Raw genomic sequence first — 20,232 nt, 5'->3', positions numbered from 1 at the left:
TCTCTCTCTCTCGCTCTCTCTCTCTCTCTCTCTCTCTCTCTCTCTCGCCCCTCCTCAGCTCCATTCAGATACGGCAGGTGAATACAAATCATTTCCCCTCTGCTGCTCTCCAAAAGAACTCACCATCCAATTTCAGACAGAGAGGACACAAACAATGGTCCTTTCAAAATGTGGGGAAAATCAAATCAAGGCACAAACAGGGGTTAACCCTTCCAAAACGCTGGAAAAATAGAAAATCGATTTTCCCAATAGAGACTTAGAGGAATCCATGAGTTAGGTTTACACAAAGATAGTTCACTGCTTCGATTATAATCAATTAAAAATGAATGGTCTATCTATAATATATTATCTATTAAGGGTAAGGGCAGGACAATAAAACAATATTAATGATTAGCACAATAGCAATATAACTTAAGTCCAATATATATTGATGTATTACTCATACGTGCAGAGAGAGGAGGTATAAAACAAAATTGATCTAGCTCAGATTTGTAAAATGTTTTGCTTATTATTAAGTAATATCTATCATGATATTGATAATGATAACATTTTCATCTTTGGCCATATTGCCAAGGTCTAGTAACAGTTAGTTGATCCACAAATTGATGAGTGACTTGTGATTTCATCCGTACTTTGAAGGGACATCTTTCTTTTGAGTTTTGAGTATTTGAGGTGTTTTCATCACTTAAATATTCACTGTTTATGTAGATGTTATGTGATGCTAAATTTTTCATCATAGTTCTTGTTGACGGATTAATAAACAGTAAAGCAACAAATCTTCACTTCTGAAGAGCAGGAAGAATTAACTGACATAAATCAATTTGCAATCAATGGTTATTCTGAAAGTTGAGTATTCAACCAACCAATTGTTTCAGTACTACTTTGGATTGGCACTTTTGGTGCAGACTTATTTTGTATGTAATAAAGTAATATATGCAGAGAGAAATGTTTTATGTCCAACCTGCCAATGCACTGAATCATACAGAAAACTAGTGGAGCACATTCCTCCACCAAGGCCAAACATTTCATTTTAATTAAATGAAGCTGCACCAAATTTTACACACTCATAAATATCTGTCCCCTAAATGTACCAGATTTTTTTTCATCAAGATCCATTAACTATTCTCTGAGAAATCTGTGAAAATGTTGAAAAACGCCTCGCAATATTAAAGCAAGTGGGAAAATAAATCTTTGATCTGCCCAATGAAACTTGACATTACTCATACCACCAAGTTTCATGGAAATCTGTCCACTAGTTTTTGCCTAATATGGCAAACAAACAAATAAAGCAACCAAAAAACAAATAGGGGTGAAAAAATGTTCTCCTTGGTCGAGGTAATTAGAAAATGTGTTGTTTATTAAAAACTGAAAGTTGAGGAATCAGTTAACTTACTAATAGTTTCAGCCCTAATTTGAATTTGCACTCTTGGTACTGACATATTTCCATCACTTAATACATCAGACACAAGGAGACAGTAGCTGTCTCTTCTCCAATTTGTCAGTGCATGAAAACAGACTCATACAGAATATAATTAATGTGACTTAACACAAGAGCAACTGAAATACACAGCACATGCAGAACTGTTGCTCAGCGTGTGTGTGTGGCTGATAAAACTCTCTTTGAGCCCCAGTCTGAATGAGTTTGAGCTGTGGCTCCTCTGTTTCCCCAGTCAGGTTTTCATATGCTAAATTCAACAAACAAGTCGTGGGGGGAAGTGAACAATTCATCAAACGCAGCTCTGAGTAAGTCCTCTGACTGGCTTTGAATTGAAGAGTGAGAATTTCTATTATAAATCTTCCCCATTCCAAGACTTTTGATGGGATTTGATGTAATTAAGTTCAGAGACTGAAATTGCTGATATTTGATCTTAAGTGAATGGAAATATTTTTTTGGGGGGTAAGGAAGTAATTGGATGACCCCGTTTTATTTGAAGTGCTGTTTTTTTGTGAAATTAAAGAGAGAATTTTGAAGATTATAGACGAAGGAAAAGCCTGTGGTGCGGACTGACTCATGGTGACTGCTGGCACTGCATCAAGGCGTCAGTGTGAACATGCTACTGTCTGTCTCATGGGTCAAGATGACTGAAATGTAAGCTAATGAGTATTAATGATACCAATGGAGGACTTGGCTTTCTCACAAAGAAAGTTACAAGCCGTAAAAGTGTCTTCACGAGTTAAGCTGATGTGAAAACACACACAAAGACTCAACAATGGAAAAAAAAAAAATGTTTCCAGGTGTTATAGTGAAGAGATTTTTCCCCCATTCCATCCATCATTTGGAGAGTTTGAGTGTGTTTCGAGTGGGTAAGGTGGTTTTACCCGTAGGGATTCACAGTTCAGACAAACAGTCCTCCATCCTCGCAGTCCGTCTACTGGCCCCATCAGAAATAATGGCTCCGTCAAGAACCGCTCCATCAGCCGGAGATTCCGGAGGAAACGCTGTTGCCATTTAACACTAACAGTCCGCCAGGCTTCCGCTAACAACCTCTGTCCTATGTCTGTGTTTGACGGGATGGGCCTGGTCGCTAATGCAGGAGAAGTGTCTGCTGAGTGCTGGATAATGCCTGGGTGAGGCTGGAGTGGAGCTGGTGGAGGGGTTTTTTTTTTTACGGGAAAGGTCAGCACGGAAACGTACGGCTGGACAAGGTGTGTGTGTGTGTGTGTGTGACACGTATACGATGAGGGCGACCAGGGGTGTTTCAGTTTGTTTGTGACCCTCGCGGCCAAACATGACAGAGGAATGAATCACTGCTGTAACAGATAATGGTATAGTGTCTGTACAGATACAACCTCGCCCTCCTCTGCCCACATACGAAGAATGTATACATGCATTTTACAGTCAAGTAGGTAAACATGTGGTCTGGGTTACATTTGAATCCCCCTGATAGTAATGCTCATAGAAATCTGGTTTTCTGTATAAAAAAATGTTTATCATTTACAGCAGCGTATCCGCAAATGATAAGAAATGATAAAAAAAAATCTGCTACTACAGTTTACTTCAATATTGACATCATTCCACATTAAAACCCTGAACACCCAATCTGGTGGTGTTGCTTCCTCTGACGGAGTAGAATAATCCAACTACACATTACATCTGATGGAGTGTGAGGAAGATTTCCACTTTTATGACTTCATCACTGGACAAAAGCAGAAGCTTGCAGAGGCGGTGGTGTAAAGGTCAAAATTATGTGTATTGACAACGTAACACCCTATAACTAAAACTTGGGTTTAATTTCTGCTCCTAAATCGAAAAACATATTTTGTTTGATGTGTGGTTTCATTGTTTGTTTTGTTTTTAAAGAGCTCTAAGAGATATTGATCTCAGTGAAAAGCAAACGCTTGCAACACAAATCTGAGCTTCCCGGTTGCAATTAGGACTCTGATGTTAACATGAACTGAACTCCCTCATTACATCTGTTATCATTAACATTAACACTGGCTCCTTTTAAAAGGCAGATTTTGTTTTTTAATCAGGGGCAATAAAGTGGCCACATTTTAACACACAGTGGCAAGTATACTTTAAATATTCAAACCTAATTTATTTTTAAATAAGGTAATTTCTTGTTGTCTGTTGACTCTATAGCTGTGAACAACGACACAGTGAATATATGAATATATTTCGCAAATTGTTTCTGGTACTTCAAACAAGCTTTGGAAATACAATCAAAACACCTCACAATTGTAATAAGGATTGTGTTTTTAAAAGTTGGTCCCTTGGAAAACATAAACACTTATACATAATGAATACAATACCTTAGCGCTACTGTTTGTGATGTTTACTCGTCTGTAAGGAGTCAAGTGACAGGGGCACCTCAGGCGCTCTAAAGCTCTAGAGTACTGTGAACGCCGGAGTTGATGCATTTTCAAACAAACATGTCGTGTGGACGTAGCCTAAATTTAAACCTCCTAACATGTCATGCCAATGATCCAGCAAACCCAATCTCTGAACCCTGGACTTGACACACCTAATGGGAGTGAAACTATAACACTGGTGTTTTACCTGCTATGAAATGTCTCTGGTGAAAAGAGGCTTTGTGAATAATAAAGGTGGAAGTTCTCCGGGTTGCAGGCGCAGCAGCAGCAACAAGAAAATCAACACAGCACAATCTGAACATGCCCACACATTCCTGAGAGGAGGAATAAACATGCAGTGGAGGTGCACCAAGGAAGAGTGTAGAACATGTGTTAGTTTGAATTACTACAAGCTAAAAAATATATATATTTAATATGGAATGGAAAGGATTTAGATTCAAGGAGTGTTTTTTTATTCTGAGCTCCATAGAAAAAGTCCTGAATGGAGAAAGATGCATACGCTGTCAATGAATAGAATAATTCTATAGTGTGGAATTGAAATGTGGAAACAGAAAACAACATATCGGTGGATAGAGGTTGGATGTTATTCACCACACGGTAGAAATGCACAAACATAAGTCTGAACACAGCCTGCTTCTCTCCTGTGCTTTTACATTTCATATTTACTCTTTTCTTTATTCTCGCTCTCGGCAGGTGCCGAGAGAAATTCCTCATCAGAATTGGCTGAGACGCAGGTGAGCGAGGGCGTACATCTAAATTCTGCCATTTGTATTCCAGCGCATCACCCACGGAGCAGGCTGTTTATGTTGATGAGCAGACAGACTTGGCCTCGGACCAGGACCCACGACTAACAGCCACATATATCATTTAGTTTTTAGAGGCCCCCCCCCCAGAGAGATGGATTCAGTTGTTTCAGGTAAAAAAAAAAAGGAGAAAAACAAGATGAGTCAATAATTCTGCTGAAATTTTTTTCATATAAACAGGTTTGCTAAAAAGGGCTGCATTACATGGTCAGGATTTAAACCACCAGTGGCCCCTATGCTCTCCATTTCCTCTACTACTTTCTCACTCTCTGAGGCCATTTTCACACCTGAAGGTCTCAATCAGGGTTCATGTCAAGGTTTGCTTTCAAATTGCAATGCAGAGGAATTTTTGTACGTCCTGTCGTCATCACCTACACTGAAAAAAAAGAGTTTGTTTAAAGTTGGGAAGTTATAATAACACAAGAACTTAATTCATTTGTGTCTTACCAATTCAAATAATCCTTTTAATTGGGAACCAAGTTTTTGGAGCAATGGAAGAAACCTGCATTCAGCAGTGAGTATGGAATAAAACCCACCTCCAGGCTGGACTAGATAATATAAAACCACACATATAAAACAGTGTCTCCTCTGACTCTCAAGGCTGTCCGCTGTTTGTGAGTCAGATTTGCATGAAGCCGACTTCCTCAGAAAGCCTGGAAGATGGAGCAGGAGAAGCAGGAGCCCCTCAGGAGTGGCCCCACCACCTCTAACACATCACGCAGCCTCTTTCTCTCCCTCACCCTCTTTGTATCCACCTATTCATCTATTTGTTTATTCCTGTCCTTCCTTCTGACACTTCAGCTGTGTCTCCCAGCACCTCCCTGTCTCTGCCAACCATACATCCATGAGACACTAAACAACACACACACACACACACAGAATCTGCTCTCTCACCCACACAGCCTCTCTCTTAGATACAGCTGCTCTTGAACACAACATGCACAGACAAGAGTGTTGACACAGAACCGATGGAGAATTGTCAGGCACGTATCAAAGAGACACCTATGAAGAGAAATATCTTGACGTGCTCATCTGAAACGACGTGCAAAGATCTGCCCAGGGGCCCTCTGTGTGTGTGTGTGTGTGTGTGTGTGTGTGTGTGTGTGTGTGTGTGTGTGTGTGTGTGTGTGTGTGTGTGTGTGTGTGTGTGTGTGTGTGTGTGTGAGTGTGTGAGTGTGTGAGTGTGTGTGCATGAATCCCTATATTCATCTGCAACTGGTCTGGTCTCCGAAGTGCAGTTGCGTAACATCACTCGTACTTTCTCAGTATGTGAGAAAAGCTGCTGCTTCATTCATAGTGGATGATGACACTGTTCAGGTGCAGGGGTATAAATGAAAAGGAAGGGTCATTGGCTCAGTCCAGTTTTTATTGTAGGAGTTACATACTTCTTTGTAGCCTTATAAAATATCCATCCATCATCTATACCGCTTCTCCTTTCTAAGGGTCGTGAGCCAGCGGAGAGGCTAAAGCCAATCCCAGCTGACAATGAGTGAGAGGCAGGGTGCACCCTGGTCAGGTCCCCAGCCAATCAGAGGGTCGATATACAGAGACAAACAACTCTTCACCCCTGGTATTAACGTTCGCCCTGAGTGATCTGATCAGTAGTTAAGTCACTGTTAAGTACATGTGTTCACACCTGGGATGAGAGGGGATCCTGAATGTGTCTCTTGTGACCACTCGTGATCAGATCTCAATTCCCTGCTATGATATATCAAATATAATATATATAGAAATATTTAGTTGCATATTCTTTGTAGTCAGTGCCTGGATAGAAGACACAGGCAAGATGGTTGGAATCGTCCCCCGGTGTTGTTCTGCCAGGCCTGTACTGCAGCCACCTGAACACGTGTCAGGGGATTCTTGCCTTCAGTCTGGTCCACAGAGACACATGATCAGGTGAGGATGTCAAGAGACTGAATTGAAATCAAGAGTTTGGCCATAAAACACCATGGTTGCCTTTTCCGTGTGTTGTCCTGCAACACTTTGCTGACAAGAAAATCAAATGCCTATAAAACTAAAAGGCAGCACTTAAACCTTGTAGTTTTCACTTCTGATCCAAGGTGTCAGAGTAGAGTAAAAAAAGGAAACTGCATTATTGTACCTTCTGACTGCGCTGTAGAAGATTATGTAACTCGGTCTCATAAGATTTAAAGTCAAAAGCCAGAATCATGTAGAGCTATTTCTGGACAGGCGAAGCTCTGATTGGGTGATCCTCCTCGATATATGTTTTTTTCCCATCCTCCCCCACTCTGCATCTAAACACACCAACATGAGTGATAATAGCACACTCCCTTGCCTGCCACATGAGAGCAGCCAGTGAAAGGCAGCAGTGTGGAGGTAAACAGAAACCTCTGCAGCCTTCCATTGAAGGGCCGGGGACCCTGAATGCCGCCGCTGACAATGGACGCTTCACGCCTCACTGTGTTTCAAACTGCAAATTCAGTGCGCAGCTCCTACGTGTGGCCCTCCATGACTCGGCCATTGAAAACTGTGGACTCAGCCTCTCTGACAGGCAGCGCGCATTCACAACAACAACCCACTGCCACGGTGCAGCGACAAGAGGAGAGGAGAATGAGAGCCTCAGTGACAAATGAACGGACGGGCAGAGGTAGAGCAGGGAGAGAAATCGGCCAAAAATAAAACAAGCACCAGCAGCAGAGGCAGAGGAGTCGTACGAGTCCCTCCTCAGCTCGGCGTGCAACAGGGGCCGGGATCCTTCCTTCACACTCCACAGGGCAGTGGATGCACATCACACCGTGTCACCTCCACTCACAGAGAATTAGATCAACTCCTCCCTGCATCCCACTCTCTGAACAGCTGTAATCAGGGGTTGAGCCAAAGGTTACAGGGGGTCATTTAAAGAAACGAGCTGAGAGTCAATTCTCCGGGCTCTAATGCACACAGAGACTTTAGCTCTTAATTGTGCGACTGCCATTAGGCAGCTCTCCTACCCCTGCGAGCTCCATTACGACACATTATGCGTCAATAAGAGAGCGGCACATGGCCAGATTTAGTCTCCGAGTGCTATTTTGTGATTTCGAAGTGTCGACGTCCAATTGTCGCAGCGGTGAGCGAGCAGGGGGACTGTTACCTTGACGACCATATGCATCAAGCGGACAGTTGGGACACTAGAAATGCCAGTGTTTTGTTGTTGTTTTTCTAAATTCCCTGCCAAACCTTTCTGCCAAAATGGAGGCTGCGACAAAAACACACTTTGCAAAGTGGACAAACGCCAGTGAAGCAAGTGGTGACCTCTGCCTCTACAGACAGGACTAAAGAACAGGCATCACAACAGAGACACAGAGAGGAAGAGTCGTAGCGGTGGAACGGTTTAAAAGATGTTCAGAGACTAAGCAGCTCTACAGCGAGCGTCAGCATGAATACATTCAGGCTGTGGCAGCGTCATGGATGAAGATATTTGGACGGCAGACACTTGTTAGGCACTGGCACACAGACTGACATTTGTGTGTGTGTCCACATCCTACGGGAGTGGTAATGTCTTTGAGAAGAACAAGAACGTTTGATTCCGAAAAGCTCACGCTGTTTTGGAAAACGACGTTGCCGGCGGAGATGATCTGATGAGGGGGAAAAAATGAATTCAGACTCGGACAGAGAAAAAAAAATATTCCAACTTACCAGAGAAACCCGGAACCCCCCCTCTCTCCTGCTCCTCCCGGCTGCAGTCGCCTTGTTCCTTTTCTTCTCAGCTTTTCTTCAATCTGCTCAAACACAAATAGAAGAGAATAGCACATTTTTAGTTTTCATAATTTATTTCTCTCCGCTCCTCTCGTCTTCAAGTACAACAACCAGGACTTTAAAACCAAGATAGGGGAATCCAGCCGCTCTTAATAAGCTTTCTAGGGAGGAACTTTTGCACCGCTATGCATATTTCCATCACATTTGACTTCACAATGGGCCTACTACTCCATGTTTGGTTTTATTATAATCTGCAGAAATCCTTTTCGTATAGGAAGTCTCCTGCTCGGTCACAGATTACACACCAGGAACCTCCAGCATGAAATCTCCTCTTCTTATCAAACGCAGGGTGAGGGAAGGAAAGGAGAGATTCTCTTTTTCAAAGCATAATCATGCGTGAGTGTGTTGACTCGGTGGAAATGCACTTAAAACACTTCCAACTGTGACAAGTTTTGGTGGTGAAAAGAAAGCAAACACCCGAGCTGTGTAAACCAGAGTGCGGACATGGATTTTCCGAGGCAGGAGTGTGTAATCCAAACTGATAGACACAAAAGCCTGCGGCTGGAAGCTGGAGAAGAGACACTTCTCCTCCCTGTCGCTCCTCTTGTCTTGTCTCATCTCCTTTTTCTTCTCTTATCTTCGCCTGTTCTGTGCTTCCTTTCCTCCCTATTACCTACTGCTATCCTCACCCCTGTCCTTGTCCTCTCTCACCTCCTGTCCTTTCTCATCTTCTCTCTGTTCTTCGGTAATCTTCATTTTCCTTTTCTCCTCCTTTTTTAACCTCCCCGACCAACCTCCTTTCTCCTCTTTTCCTCTCTCAGTTCATCTCCTCCTTTTTTTTGTCAGAATATTTCCAGCAGTCCAGGTCAGGACCTCACACGGAGTCGTGAAATCAGCTGAAAGTCACGGTACCTTTATAAGAACAACATACATGTTTTTGTCTTGACATGTGTTCAATATATATTAGTTTTTCTGCCCAATTTCATCCCCCCTCTCGTCCTCCATTCTTCCATCTCATCTTAAGAGAGGATTTCTGAAGATGACTGATTTTTTCTCTTTGGCTCACAAATCAAAGTTTAACATGACAATTTGACAGATCTTCAGATCATGAGAATTGGGGACGTACATGTTGCGTCATGATCCAGACAAAGCTGAAGTCCTGTCCCAACCTATTCTCTCTTTTTCTTTTCTCTGCCGCTTTTCACTTACATCCTCACGTCAAGTTCCTTCTCTTTCCAACCCTCACACACTGACCTGTCCTTCTTCATTTCATTCACTTTGTTTCCTAATTTTTCCTCAGGTTCCACATCCTAAACATTAAAACCCTGTGCAGATGTGGGATTTAATATCAAATGGTGTCAGGCATGTAAAATTCAATGCTATTGTTAATGTTACGGCTCCTTCACATACTCTCCTCACGTCACCTTTCCTCCACGTCCGCCTCATGCCTTTCACCTGCCTTTGTTTCCTCCATTTCTTTATTTCTTTTGGAAACACAGTCCTCTCTTTGAATCTCCTCCCCTCTCTCTCTGCTCAGTTGTTCAGCTCTAACGTGGGGACTTCCCACGCAGGCTGCTTCTACCTTTCTATTCTCTCCTTTGTTTTCTATCCAAACCTTTCCTCAAACTTCGTCACAGTGGACACACACACACACACACCTGCAGGAGTTGATGGGCGAAACGATTGAAGAAGCCAATCCAATTTACCAGCGAAGGCTTATCGACTCCAGTCTGCTGCTCTAAATAACAAGTCTGGAAGTCCCATTGAAAGCTGCTCTAACACTACTTTCACTACACACACACACACACACACACACACAATCGTGAAACACACAATTTCACATTTGTTCTGTTTCTCCCAATCACAGATGTGTTTTCAGTTGTTTTCGCTCAGACTGAAGATCAAGACTCTCGTACCACCTGAGATTCAACCCTGCAGCTGCTGCACACTGCGAGCTTGACTACAAGATGTTTTTCATACGACTTCTGCAAAATCAAGTTTACTTACTTGAAGCTTTTTCTACAAATACACTGAGTTTGTGAGGTAAATAGTTTTATTGACTTACAGAATATTACACCAGAAAATCTGATCTTTTGAAAGCTCTGAATTTCAAAAGAAACATGTTTTAAAAACTCGAACGAACACACAGCATCACATTATATTACTGCTGATACCTGAACAGAGAACTACGGCAAAACTATTGTCTTCTTCAGTTCGACCTTACACCTCATAATTTCCTCCTCACTGTGCCAACAGCTACAAATCAGCTGATTGCAGCTGAGATCAATGAATAAAACAAACCGACGAAATGACCTTTCTACATCCTGAAGGCTGATCCCATCAAAAGAGCCCCCCCCTCCCATGACATCGGGCCAGCCATCCCGCCAACCCACCTCTGCCCTCAGTCACCGCCGAGTCGGCCTCAGCTCAGCCAAACTCTGCTGCCATGGTGATGAGGAAAGGGACGGAGGAGCGAGACTGGAAATAGCCGACCACAGGATTCTGACAGTGGGCAGTGCGAGAGACACACAATGCCCTGGTTACCTCAAGGAGCACTCTCCTGTCATGAGTGCTGACAAACAAAACACACAGCTGATGGATGTGGAGACAGCACAGCAACATTTCACAGCAAACTGAAAGGACTACAGCTAAGAGCTAATACATGAGGCACACGCGTGTAACACACATCCTGAACCTGAAAGCTGCTCAAATCAATACTTTGAGGTTAACGAAAGGATCAAATGACAAAATGTCTGTATGTGTTAATAAACCAACATATCAGCTATATATATATTGATAATAGTTGGCAATTGTGCTCAGAAAAGTACACAGTAAGCACTAGTACCACAGAACAAGCTGCACAAAGCTACATGTTAGCTGCTATAAAGAAAAATAACAGAATTGCATCATCAACTAGAATGGCACCCATACGGGTTTCGCCAGTTCTGCCTTGGGTTATTATGCCCCACCCCTCCACATAATTGCTCACAAACAAACCAACAAACAAATGGACAGGAGTCAAGACATGACCTCCTTAGCAGAGTTAATAAGAAAATATAATATAAGTCATACACATTATACTGTATATATATAATATATATGTATGCTGGCTATACGCAGACAGCACAACCACCAACCATTGCTCTAATTAAGTCCAAGGACATAGAGTGTGTTTCCATTTCCCACATTCAGATGCATGTAGAGTAAAGTGAGATGTCCACAGGTTGAATAAGCATTGCTCACAGCAGATAATGTCAGAAAGTGAGATGTCACACATTTCTCTAATGAGCCTCTTGCTTCTCCAGGCTGTGTTATCTTGATGTGTGTGACTACCTGTCTGTGTGTGTGTGTGTGTGTGTGTGTGTGTGTGTGTGTGTGTGTGTGTGTGTGTGTGTGTGTGTGTGTGTGTGTGTGTGTGTGGAAGGGGGCTAAGCACAAGTATAGTGGCCTGCGGGATTAATTTTAGGCTCTTGGCTAATAAGAGGAAGAGTGTGGCTGTAGAAGATATCACTTTCCCGGTGAAGCATCATTACTACAACAAAGACGAGAGAAATAATTAGAACTTAAGCACTTTCTTTTTTTCCCTCAAAGATGAATTTACATTAAGGGACGCTGCATCAGAGACAGAGAAGTGACAATAAGGGGGAGATAAGTTGAGTTTCAGCAGAAGAAAGAAGATGTGTTTATATGAAAGTGCTGGCAAAGTGCAAACTATCCATTAAAATGTATAACAGCACGGCTGATTGTCCGAGGAAACAGGCTTTTTGTGGACGTCACAGTGCAAAAGAAGTCTGCTCAGGAAATGTTACCACACTGCGAGAAACTCACATTCTCTCCTTCACACATTATCGTCAAAGCTAATTGGATTTGCTGATTTAGCAAAAATACTGAGAATTGATAATCTGCATATAATCAGTTTAAAGTGTATAAAATGACAAACAACAAGCAATCCTCTATACCCAAATTATTTTCAAAACGCTATCTATCTATCTATCTCTATCTATATAAAAGCAGCAAATCTTTACAATAGAACTTGGTGATGTTTTGCAATTTTGCTTAAAAATTGAATGACACAAAATGAAATGAAATAAAATTCCATAAAACAGAAGCTATTTTCTGCTCATCAACTAATCGACTATTGCTTCATTTGTAATCTAATAATCATTTAGAGGTTTAGAGATTTACACGTTCCAAAAGCTGAACGCTAAATATCTATTTTGTCTGGTGAACTGTCAAAAACGTGTTTAACTTAATAGTAGCTTAAAAATAATAGAGAGAAGAAATCATCACATATGAGAAGCTTATAGCATTAAATATTTTAGATTTTTTTCCTTCATACAGAACTTTAAAAAAAACAATACAATTTTATGAGAATTCATTTTATGTAAACAAACTAATGGATTGAGTGTCTCAGCAGTAAAATCATCCAGGACCTTTCATTGGTTCAGCATGAAACATCCCGAAAGAGAATCAGTGGATTTGTCCCCATCACCTGCAGATCTCTGAGAGCATCAGGTGATTACATGGTTGCTATTAACAAAACACAGTGTACATCACATACATCACCTTTATCTCTGCACATGTAAATGAAAGTAAATCCCCTCGGCGTGTGCATCTGCCGCTCGGTTGTGTTAATCCCAGTGGCTGCGTATTCCTCGACGTGTCTGCTGTGACTGACTGACAGTGAGGAGAGAGGAGCCCATTCACTAACAAAACCCCCCCCCCCCCCCCCCACCACCACCACCACCAGCCCTCCAACACACCCACAACCCCTCCTCCCACGTCCCTCCCCTGACCCTCCCTCCTCTCTCACAGTGGGATTAAAACAACCTTTTGTCTCTCTACAATGGGGGTTAAACATTTCCTGGTATCACATGTACAACTAGCAGAATCTACAAAGTTACCGGGTGGGTTTGTTTTTTTTACTCACATTGGAGCAGGAGCATTAAATATTGAAAAAGTTATTTGCTGTGTAAGGGGTGTAACTGTCGGCGGGACGAGGAGACGACGGAGCATAACATCCTGCGATGTGCATTTGGCAAAGCATGAATGTAAAACTGACACTATGATTGCATGTTAAATCAACTAGCGCCCCGGTGTACATGAAAATAACTGTCAGCTGCACTGATTGTGCTTGTGTCAATGCAGCTTTCTAAATGTTCAATAGAGGGCGGAGGTGGAGGAGACCCAGCACAGCAAACGCAGATAAAAGGAAAATGCCTTGAGGCACATCCTAAAGACTTCCTTTCCCATACAGTGAGAAAGTGCTCACCTACACTCAACAGATGTCCCCCTGCAATCTAATCTAGTTGACTCAGTGAGGGGAGGCTTATTTATTGCAGACTCCTCACTGGTATTATTGCAACCCGTTTTAAAAGAATAGATGTAAGAGAAAAAGGTCTTTTGGCATCCGTTAGCTATGGTTGCAGAGGGTAACAATGGTCTGAAAGAGTCACCATTCTCTGGCCTGGCCTCTAAATAATGCCCCGCTCACTACAAAAGCACAGAAATGTAACATAATCTGTCTCAAGGAACATTGTCCACCGGAGTGAACAATGATTTAGACTCCGGTATCCACTAAACTTTATTTCACACTTTATCTCGCTCTTCGGCCACAGTGGTGGAATGAAACTTAATACATTAACTCATGTAAAGTACAAGTCTGGGTTACTTTACTTGCATCCACTCCACCGTACTTTATCATTGTAATCTACTTTAATGATAAAGATTTTACATATAAAAGCCAATAATGAGTGTATACAATGTAAGTGTAACTGGTCGGCTTGTGACACTATGTAGTCTGGGCCCTTGTCATGATCTATGAGATGTTACCAGTTACCCCAAACAGACATTTCCTCTCTTAATCCAAAGCAAAAAAACAAATAAATGAAATTGATTTGTGTTGAAGAGATTTATTTTTCTTGGCCCTTCAAATGTATCTTATGACCCCTCAGAGGGGCCCTAGCCGCTAGGTCGGAAACCACTGGACTAAACCACCTAATCATGTACTACTGAAGTTAAAACTCCACAATGAGTGTCTACGATAGTAAACAGCTGCAAGCACACTCTTGTGTTGGTATAAACAGTGTAATACAATTTCATATCTAATGATTGTGCTGATGAACCAATACTTACTTACGATACCAAGATATTTGGCAGACTAGAATGGCACTCATACCTCTGCAGAGGCCCAACAGTCCCCTTCAAGCTGCACCAAATTTCACACACTCAGATATCAGTTCCCTAAATGTACCTGATTATCTTCATTAAGATCCATGAATTTGCCCTTAATTGGAAAATTTGGAAAATGTTGAAATTCCCTATATATATAATCCTGGATCTGCCTCCTCAGCCAAATCTACACCAAAATGTAATGGGTTCTCCTTATCTTAGGTAATAATACAGGACTTTTACTTGTCATGGATTAGTTTTGCTTTGTGGTTTTGGCACTTTTACTCATTGTGTCTCCACTGGTGTGGTGTTCCTTTGCAGTTGTGGGACTCAACACTTAATAATCCTACAAAGCCATATGACTTCTGTCTGCACCACTGGGACACGCTCAATGGCTTCACAACATGGTCATTGTTACATGCCACCGCCAGTATATAATTTCCACCCACATACCACGATGAAACCATGAAGCTGAAGACCGTCAGAGCTTCACCGGTGATCAAGAGACCTGAAAACTCTACGCTTGAATTCCACCTCAATTTACTAATGGACAACTTCGCTCGTTTTCTCCATAACATAACTCAGCACGATAAGCTTTCTCAGCATCTAACGTCACGGCATAAGAAGCCATTAATTTGAAAAATGTATCATAAATAAAAGCATTCAGACATCTTTCAGAGATGATGGATGGTGGAGAGGTGTATAGATTGTGGTGTGAAATGAGTGAAAGGGGCATATTTCATTGAGCGAGGGGGCGTGATTGACCAAGTTTAATGGGCATTATTTCTGCACACTGACTCCGTTGAGCAGAGACACTGGGTGATCCCCGCCGGCCCATTGCTCCTTCAGACTCACACTGAGATAGGACTGCCGCCCTCCCTGCTCTTTGTCACCACACCAATAGAAGAACAATATTTCAATGGCAACTGCATATTTCAATGGCAACTTTTAACAGAACAAAGTTCATGCTGTGGTCCAGACCAAGCCCTCCTAACTAGAACTGTCTGCATGTGTGTGGGTGTGTGTGTGTGTGTGTTCGTGTGTGTGCCTGCATGCATTCGCCTATCAGTGGGTGTTCGTGATGAGGACTCCCTTTTGAGTTTCCCATTCAGAGACATGAATGGAAGTGAAATATGATTGGCTCGTGAAGAGAATAAGGGGCTGGGTTCACAAGGCTATCAAGGCAGGGTGGGGCAGAGGGAGGCGGGACACTTATAAAATACTTCACCGCTGTCAGAGACAGAATGAAAGAACAAGTACGGATGATTTAGTTCCCTAACGCTCGCCACTCACACATCCCTACAAGTAATTTTCAACGCTTGTTTGTTTGAGTTAGATTGCTTTGGAGCTCACATCAAATCAGTAATTGTTCAAATTTGATTCTCCATTAAGTAATAAACCATTACGATGCTTTGATATGAGAGACAAGCACTGTCCTCTGGCAAACGTGTCGCTTTGTCCTGGTCCATGTCAGTGTCAGTTTTAGCCTTGTTAACTCCGGCTGAACTCATCTCAACACAATAACACACAAGGGTCTGGTATCATCCAATAGCAGCACTGTCACGATAACCTGTGGTATCTGGTTTAACCATAGTTGCTCCTTTGATGTATCAAAGGAAAGTGAAGGAATTTCACAATGAAGAAACTAAAACGTTAACTTCGCATCGAGCTGCGCTGATGACACAGGCATCAGATTCAGGTTTGGGGACAATGTGGAAAACAAAGCGGCCGAGGTCTTAAGGGAATTTACATGAATTACAGCAAGAGGCCCACAGGGACGGCCGCGACCTCTCCTCAGCTTTTTGAAACTAAACAAGACCCTGATCCCCGCCCATCACCACACACACACACACACACAGACACACACACAAAGACACAGATAGAGAATGCTGCAACTGGTTTCCATGGTGCCATGAGGCTCAGTGACAGAGCTGGAGTGTTAACATGCTCACACACAACAGAGAGAATGATGGAGAGAAAAAGAAAAGGACAGAGGGAGAGAGACAGAGGCAGAGAGAGCGCAGTAAAAAAACAACAACAAAGAACGTGTAGAATAGAAGAGATTTAACACACACACAAGCAGCAGACCATCCCCGAGGTTAAGGACCTGTGGTGTCATGTATCGTATTTCATTCTGACTCCTTACTGGCGCAATTCAGAGCAGAGCAGCACCCGCCTCATTTTTATTTCCCCTAACTGTTATTCACATTAATTCTGTTTCTGTGATGCACACTGTGAACATGTGGAAATGCAGCGACGAACAACAGGACGCAAATCAAGCAGCCAGACGATAATACAATTTCAAACAAACCCTCAAGTTCGCCAGACTCAAGGGTTTGTTTACTCTGGTTTGTTTCGCCAGAGTATTTGTTTGACAATACAATGTGTAAATACTCTGACATTTGCATGAGACCCTAGCTGTGTTGAACAAGCTGGTACTTTGATAACACGTAATTCGTCTTGGCAGTTGATTATCGTTTGTGACCGTGTCTCTCTGCAAAGGCAAACTGTGAATGTACAAGACTACAGCAAGAACAGTAGGACAAATCTATAGACCAGGAGGGTAATCTGTCAACGATGATGGTAAAAGGTAAAAGGTCTGTATTTATATAGCGCTTTTTTAGTCTTGATGACCAATCAATGCGCTTTACAGAACTGTTTTTCCATTCACCAATGAATTCACACACACGTTTGAGGACAGCCCGCTCGACCCCCTAAACCACAGCCACCACCCCCCACTAACGATCACGTTTACACCAGACCGTTTGGGTTTCCTCTTCATATTCTCTTGGCTAAACCTGGGTGTGTTTCCCATGTGTATAACATGGGAAACACACGTCTTAATATGTCTTAAGGTTTGTTTTACCAATCTGTGGAAATGTTGCTGTGCTTCCAGACCTCAGTCATTACTGCAGAGAGTACACTGCTATCATAGGGAGTAGAGGCCAGCGCTTCAGAAATAAATGTTTTAATAAACCACAGTTTTTCTTTATGGCTCAGCAAACATACTGGATGGACATCGTATGTTTTTTGTCTCGGAAGAACTAAAAAGTAATCACACTTGTGTAGAACAACATTAAAGCTGTTTACTACATTATATTTGTTTGACTGTTCCCAGAAGTTACTATAGATTTGTGAGTATTGTCTGTCGGCTCTTTTGTTTGTTTTGCTGCACAGCTTCTCACTGCAATATGGAATTATTAATGATAATCCCACTGAGGTGGAAAACTGCTGGCTTGCATACAACATGTTGCAATGTGGGTAATCATAAAACTACAGTAATACAGCTGAATAATAAAACCAATTTTCACTATCTGACAGAGGAATCCCTCCTCCTCTGCCTATTGTTAGTGCACCATGTACGAGCCAGTGACATTGAGTGACTTGCCAACAATAGCAATACAGTATATGGCAAAATGGCAACTATTCATGTGGTAATGAGGCAGGAGAGGAAACTCTACAGCCTGGTTTTGACACAGTGTGTGGGGGGCTTGTCTCCAACAGCAGAGAGCACCAGCTGAGGACATGAGGGGAGGTGGAAGACATCCAAGCGACTTCTGCAGCAAAGGGAGAGAAAGGCCTGCCGAGCACGGTCCTCTCTATATGCTCCATACTGCCACCAATAAGAAGATCATCCTCGGCCCAGTGAGCACCCACAGACGTCAATAAACACACACTGTCACACACGCCCGCACACACACACGCTCACACACACGCTCGCACACACACACACACACACACACACTCAGTATGTATATGTGTGCTGATCCCTGCTTCCATATGTGTCCACAGAAGGTGCAGGCATGTGTGCACCTCCTACCCTTCCCCACCAGGACCAATTTCCATCCGCCGTCTGTGTGAGAGTGTGCGATCGATGCTGCACGGGGGTGCGTCATCCAGACTGTTCATTACTGTGAGCAACACTGCAGCCATGAGCAACAAACAACTTGCCCCACTGACGCATTACACACCATCCACAGCCCGGTGGCTGGACTGCAGTTTTATTTAACGCTGTGAAAAAGCATTTTGCACCCGTTACTTTACAACCGGCGACAGAAGAAAAGAGCTGCTCGACCGCCATTCCTGAATTACGTTTCATTAGCATTCATTAAGTTTCATTAGGGAACCATAACAACAGCTGAGGGAGCCTGGTGTCTCCAGAAGACATCCTGGGAGTGCAGCGGGAGGGGAATGAGATTTCACTTCATCTCCTCTTCTTCATCCTCACCCACGCTGTGTCCGGCTCTCACACCACCTGTCTCCACAACCTAAACCCCCCAAGAGCACATAATCACATATAGTGTCCACCACACAAACACAATCACAGTATTTTAGAAAGAACCGTGGGGCTGTCAAGTATTTGGAGAAAAACAATGCTATTTTAAAAACTAAAACAATCTCCATCCACACAAGTATTCAGTAATAACCTTGATTCATACTGAAAGCCCTAAAAATGTATATCGTGTGACCATTCACGTACACAGGGCATGTGTGCATCGACGTAAGTAGGAAGTAAATGTAGAATATTCTGCAGTTGGTTGTTTAGTTGCAGTAAACGCCACAAACTAGAAAAAGCAATTGGTGAAGAGTGAGATGAAGGATTTCTTTTCTTGAACCAATAATGAGGTGAAACTGTTACTGACAGTATGTGTTGGCAACATTTTGCATTCACAGCTGGTGGTCGAGTCGTGGTCACAAAGCGAATGTGAGTGACTGAGTCATCGTCCATCCAGAATACAACTCAGATCCAGAGTTTTCCAAAAATAAATAAAAATGGTGCTAGCAGTGTTTCTAAAACTTTCAGTTTTCAACGCTCAAAAACTCCAGACTAGTGTGGACGGCAGGTGTAACCGTAGCAACAGTGATGTATTTTCAAACTAAAACGTAGTATTGTTGAATGAGCCTTGGAGAATTTTCTGCTCTGAGACACAGTTGTGTTTTGAGCTAAATGCTGACATCGGCATACTTGCATGCTCACAGTCACACGCTGTAAACATAGTGACACGCTTGTGGGTCATTACTTAAATACCTGGAACTTCTCTCCAGTCCATCAGAAGGGCAGAAGCCTCTTGGATGAGGGGTGAAACATCTTCAAGAAACTCAAGCAAGTCCAGTTGCGGAGAGCTGTGTACACCTGCTGGAGAGCCTGCAGTGAACTGAATGCTTTCCATGGGCTAAAAAAAAGTTTCCTCTCAAACACAAATACACCTCGACAGAGATAAAACATGAGGCAAAGAAAAAGCCAGGAGAAACACTTTGAAGCATCACAGCAAAGGCTTCTCGTGCTTTTCATTTTTAATAGCACAAACACAAAGTCATGGTCTTTCTAGTGGGTCCAGAAACTGACAATCTGATCTTTCACCTCCTCCCACTCCACCTCTGATGTAAAATCCACACTGCGCTCAATGAGTGAAGAGCAAAAATATAATAAAATAAAAAAATGAAAGGAACATTTTGTGTCCACGGCTTTAATACTGCTCACAGATATTCCTATGAAAATAACTTTGATATAACTGAAACCAACCAAAGGCAGCTAGAGGTGCTGGAGCGTCTGTGGTGTGACGTTATGTTGAGGTGTTGAGGGAAAAAGCGCTGAAGGGTTTAATCAGCCAGTCTACACAATCACACACACACACACACAAGGTTGCTGCCGGTGCTGAGATAAAAATGCAGAGGGAGGGAGACGGAGAGATGGGAAATACAGGAGAGGAGAGAAAGAAAGTATGTGCCAAAGGCAGGAGCAAATGAG

General features: G+C 42.6%; 1 protein-coding gene across 18 annotated transcripts in view; it reads right to left on the bottom strand.

Moving 5' to 3' along the window:
* The window catches only part of LOC117763604 (neuronal cell adhesion molecule-like), an 82,007-nt gene that overhangs the window by 40,899 nt on the left and 20,876 nt on the right, over positions 1–20,232 (bottom strand). For 17 of the 18 annotated variants that reach the window (XM_034588844.1, XM_034588851.1, XM_034588848.1 and 14 more), the window contains exon 2: positions 8,253–8,335. The gene's annotated coding sequence lies outside the window, so the exon portion shown is untranslated. Of the gene's footprint in view, positions 1–8,252; positions 8,336–12,878; positions 13,015–20,232 lie in introns of those variants that run through there. The other variant, XM_034588845.1, reaches the window with a different exon arrangement.

The sequence above is a fragment of the Hippoglossus hippoglossus genome, chromosome 6 (genome assembly GCF_009819705.1).
Source record: "Hippoglossus hippoglossus isolate fHipHip1 chromosome 6, fHipHip1.pri, whole genome shotgun sequence".
Classification (NCBI taxonomy): domain Eukaryota; kingdom Metazoa; phylum Chordata; class Actinopteri; order Pleuronectiformes; family Pleuronectidae; genus Hippoglossus; species Hippoglossus hippoglossus.
The sequence above is the reverse complement of the archived record's forward strand: the minus strand, read 5'-3'. Positions and strand labels throughout refer to the sequence as shown.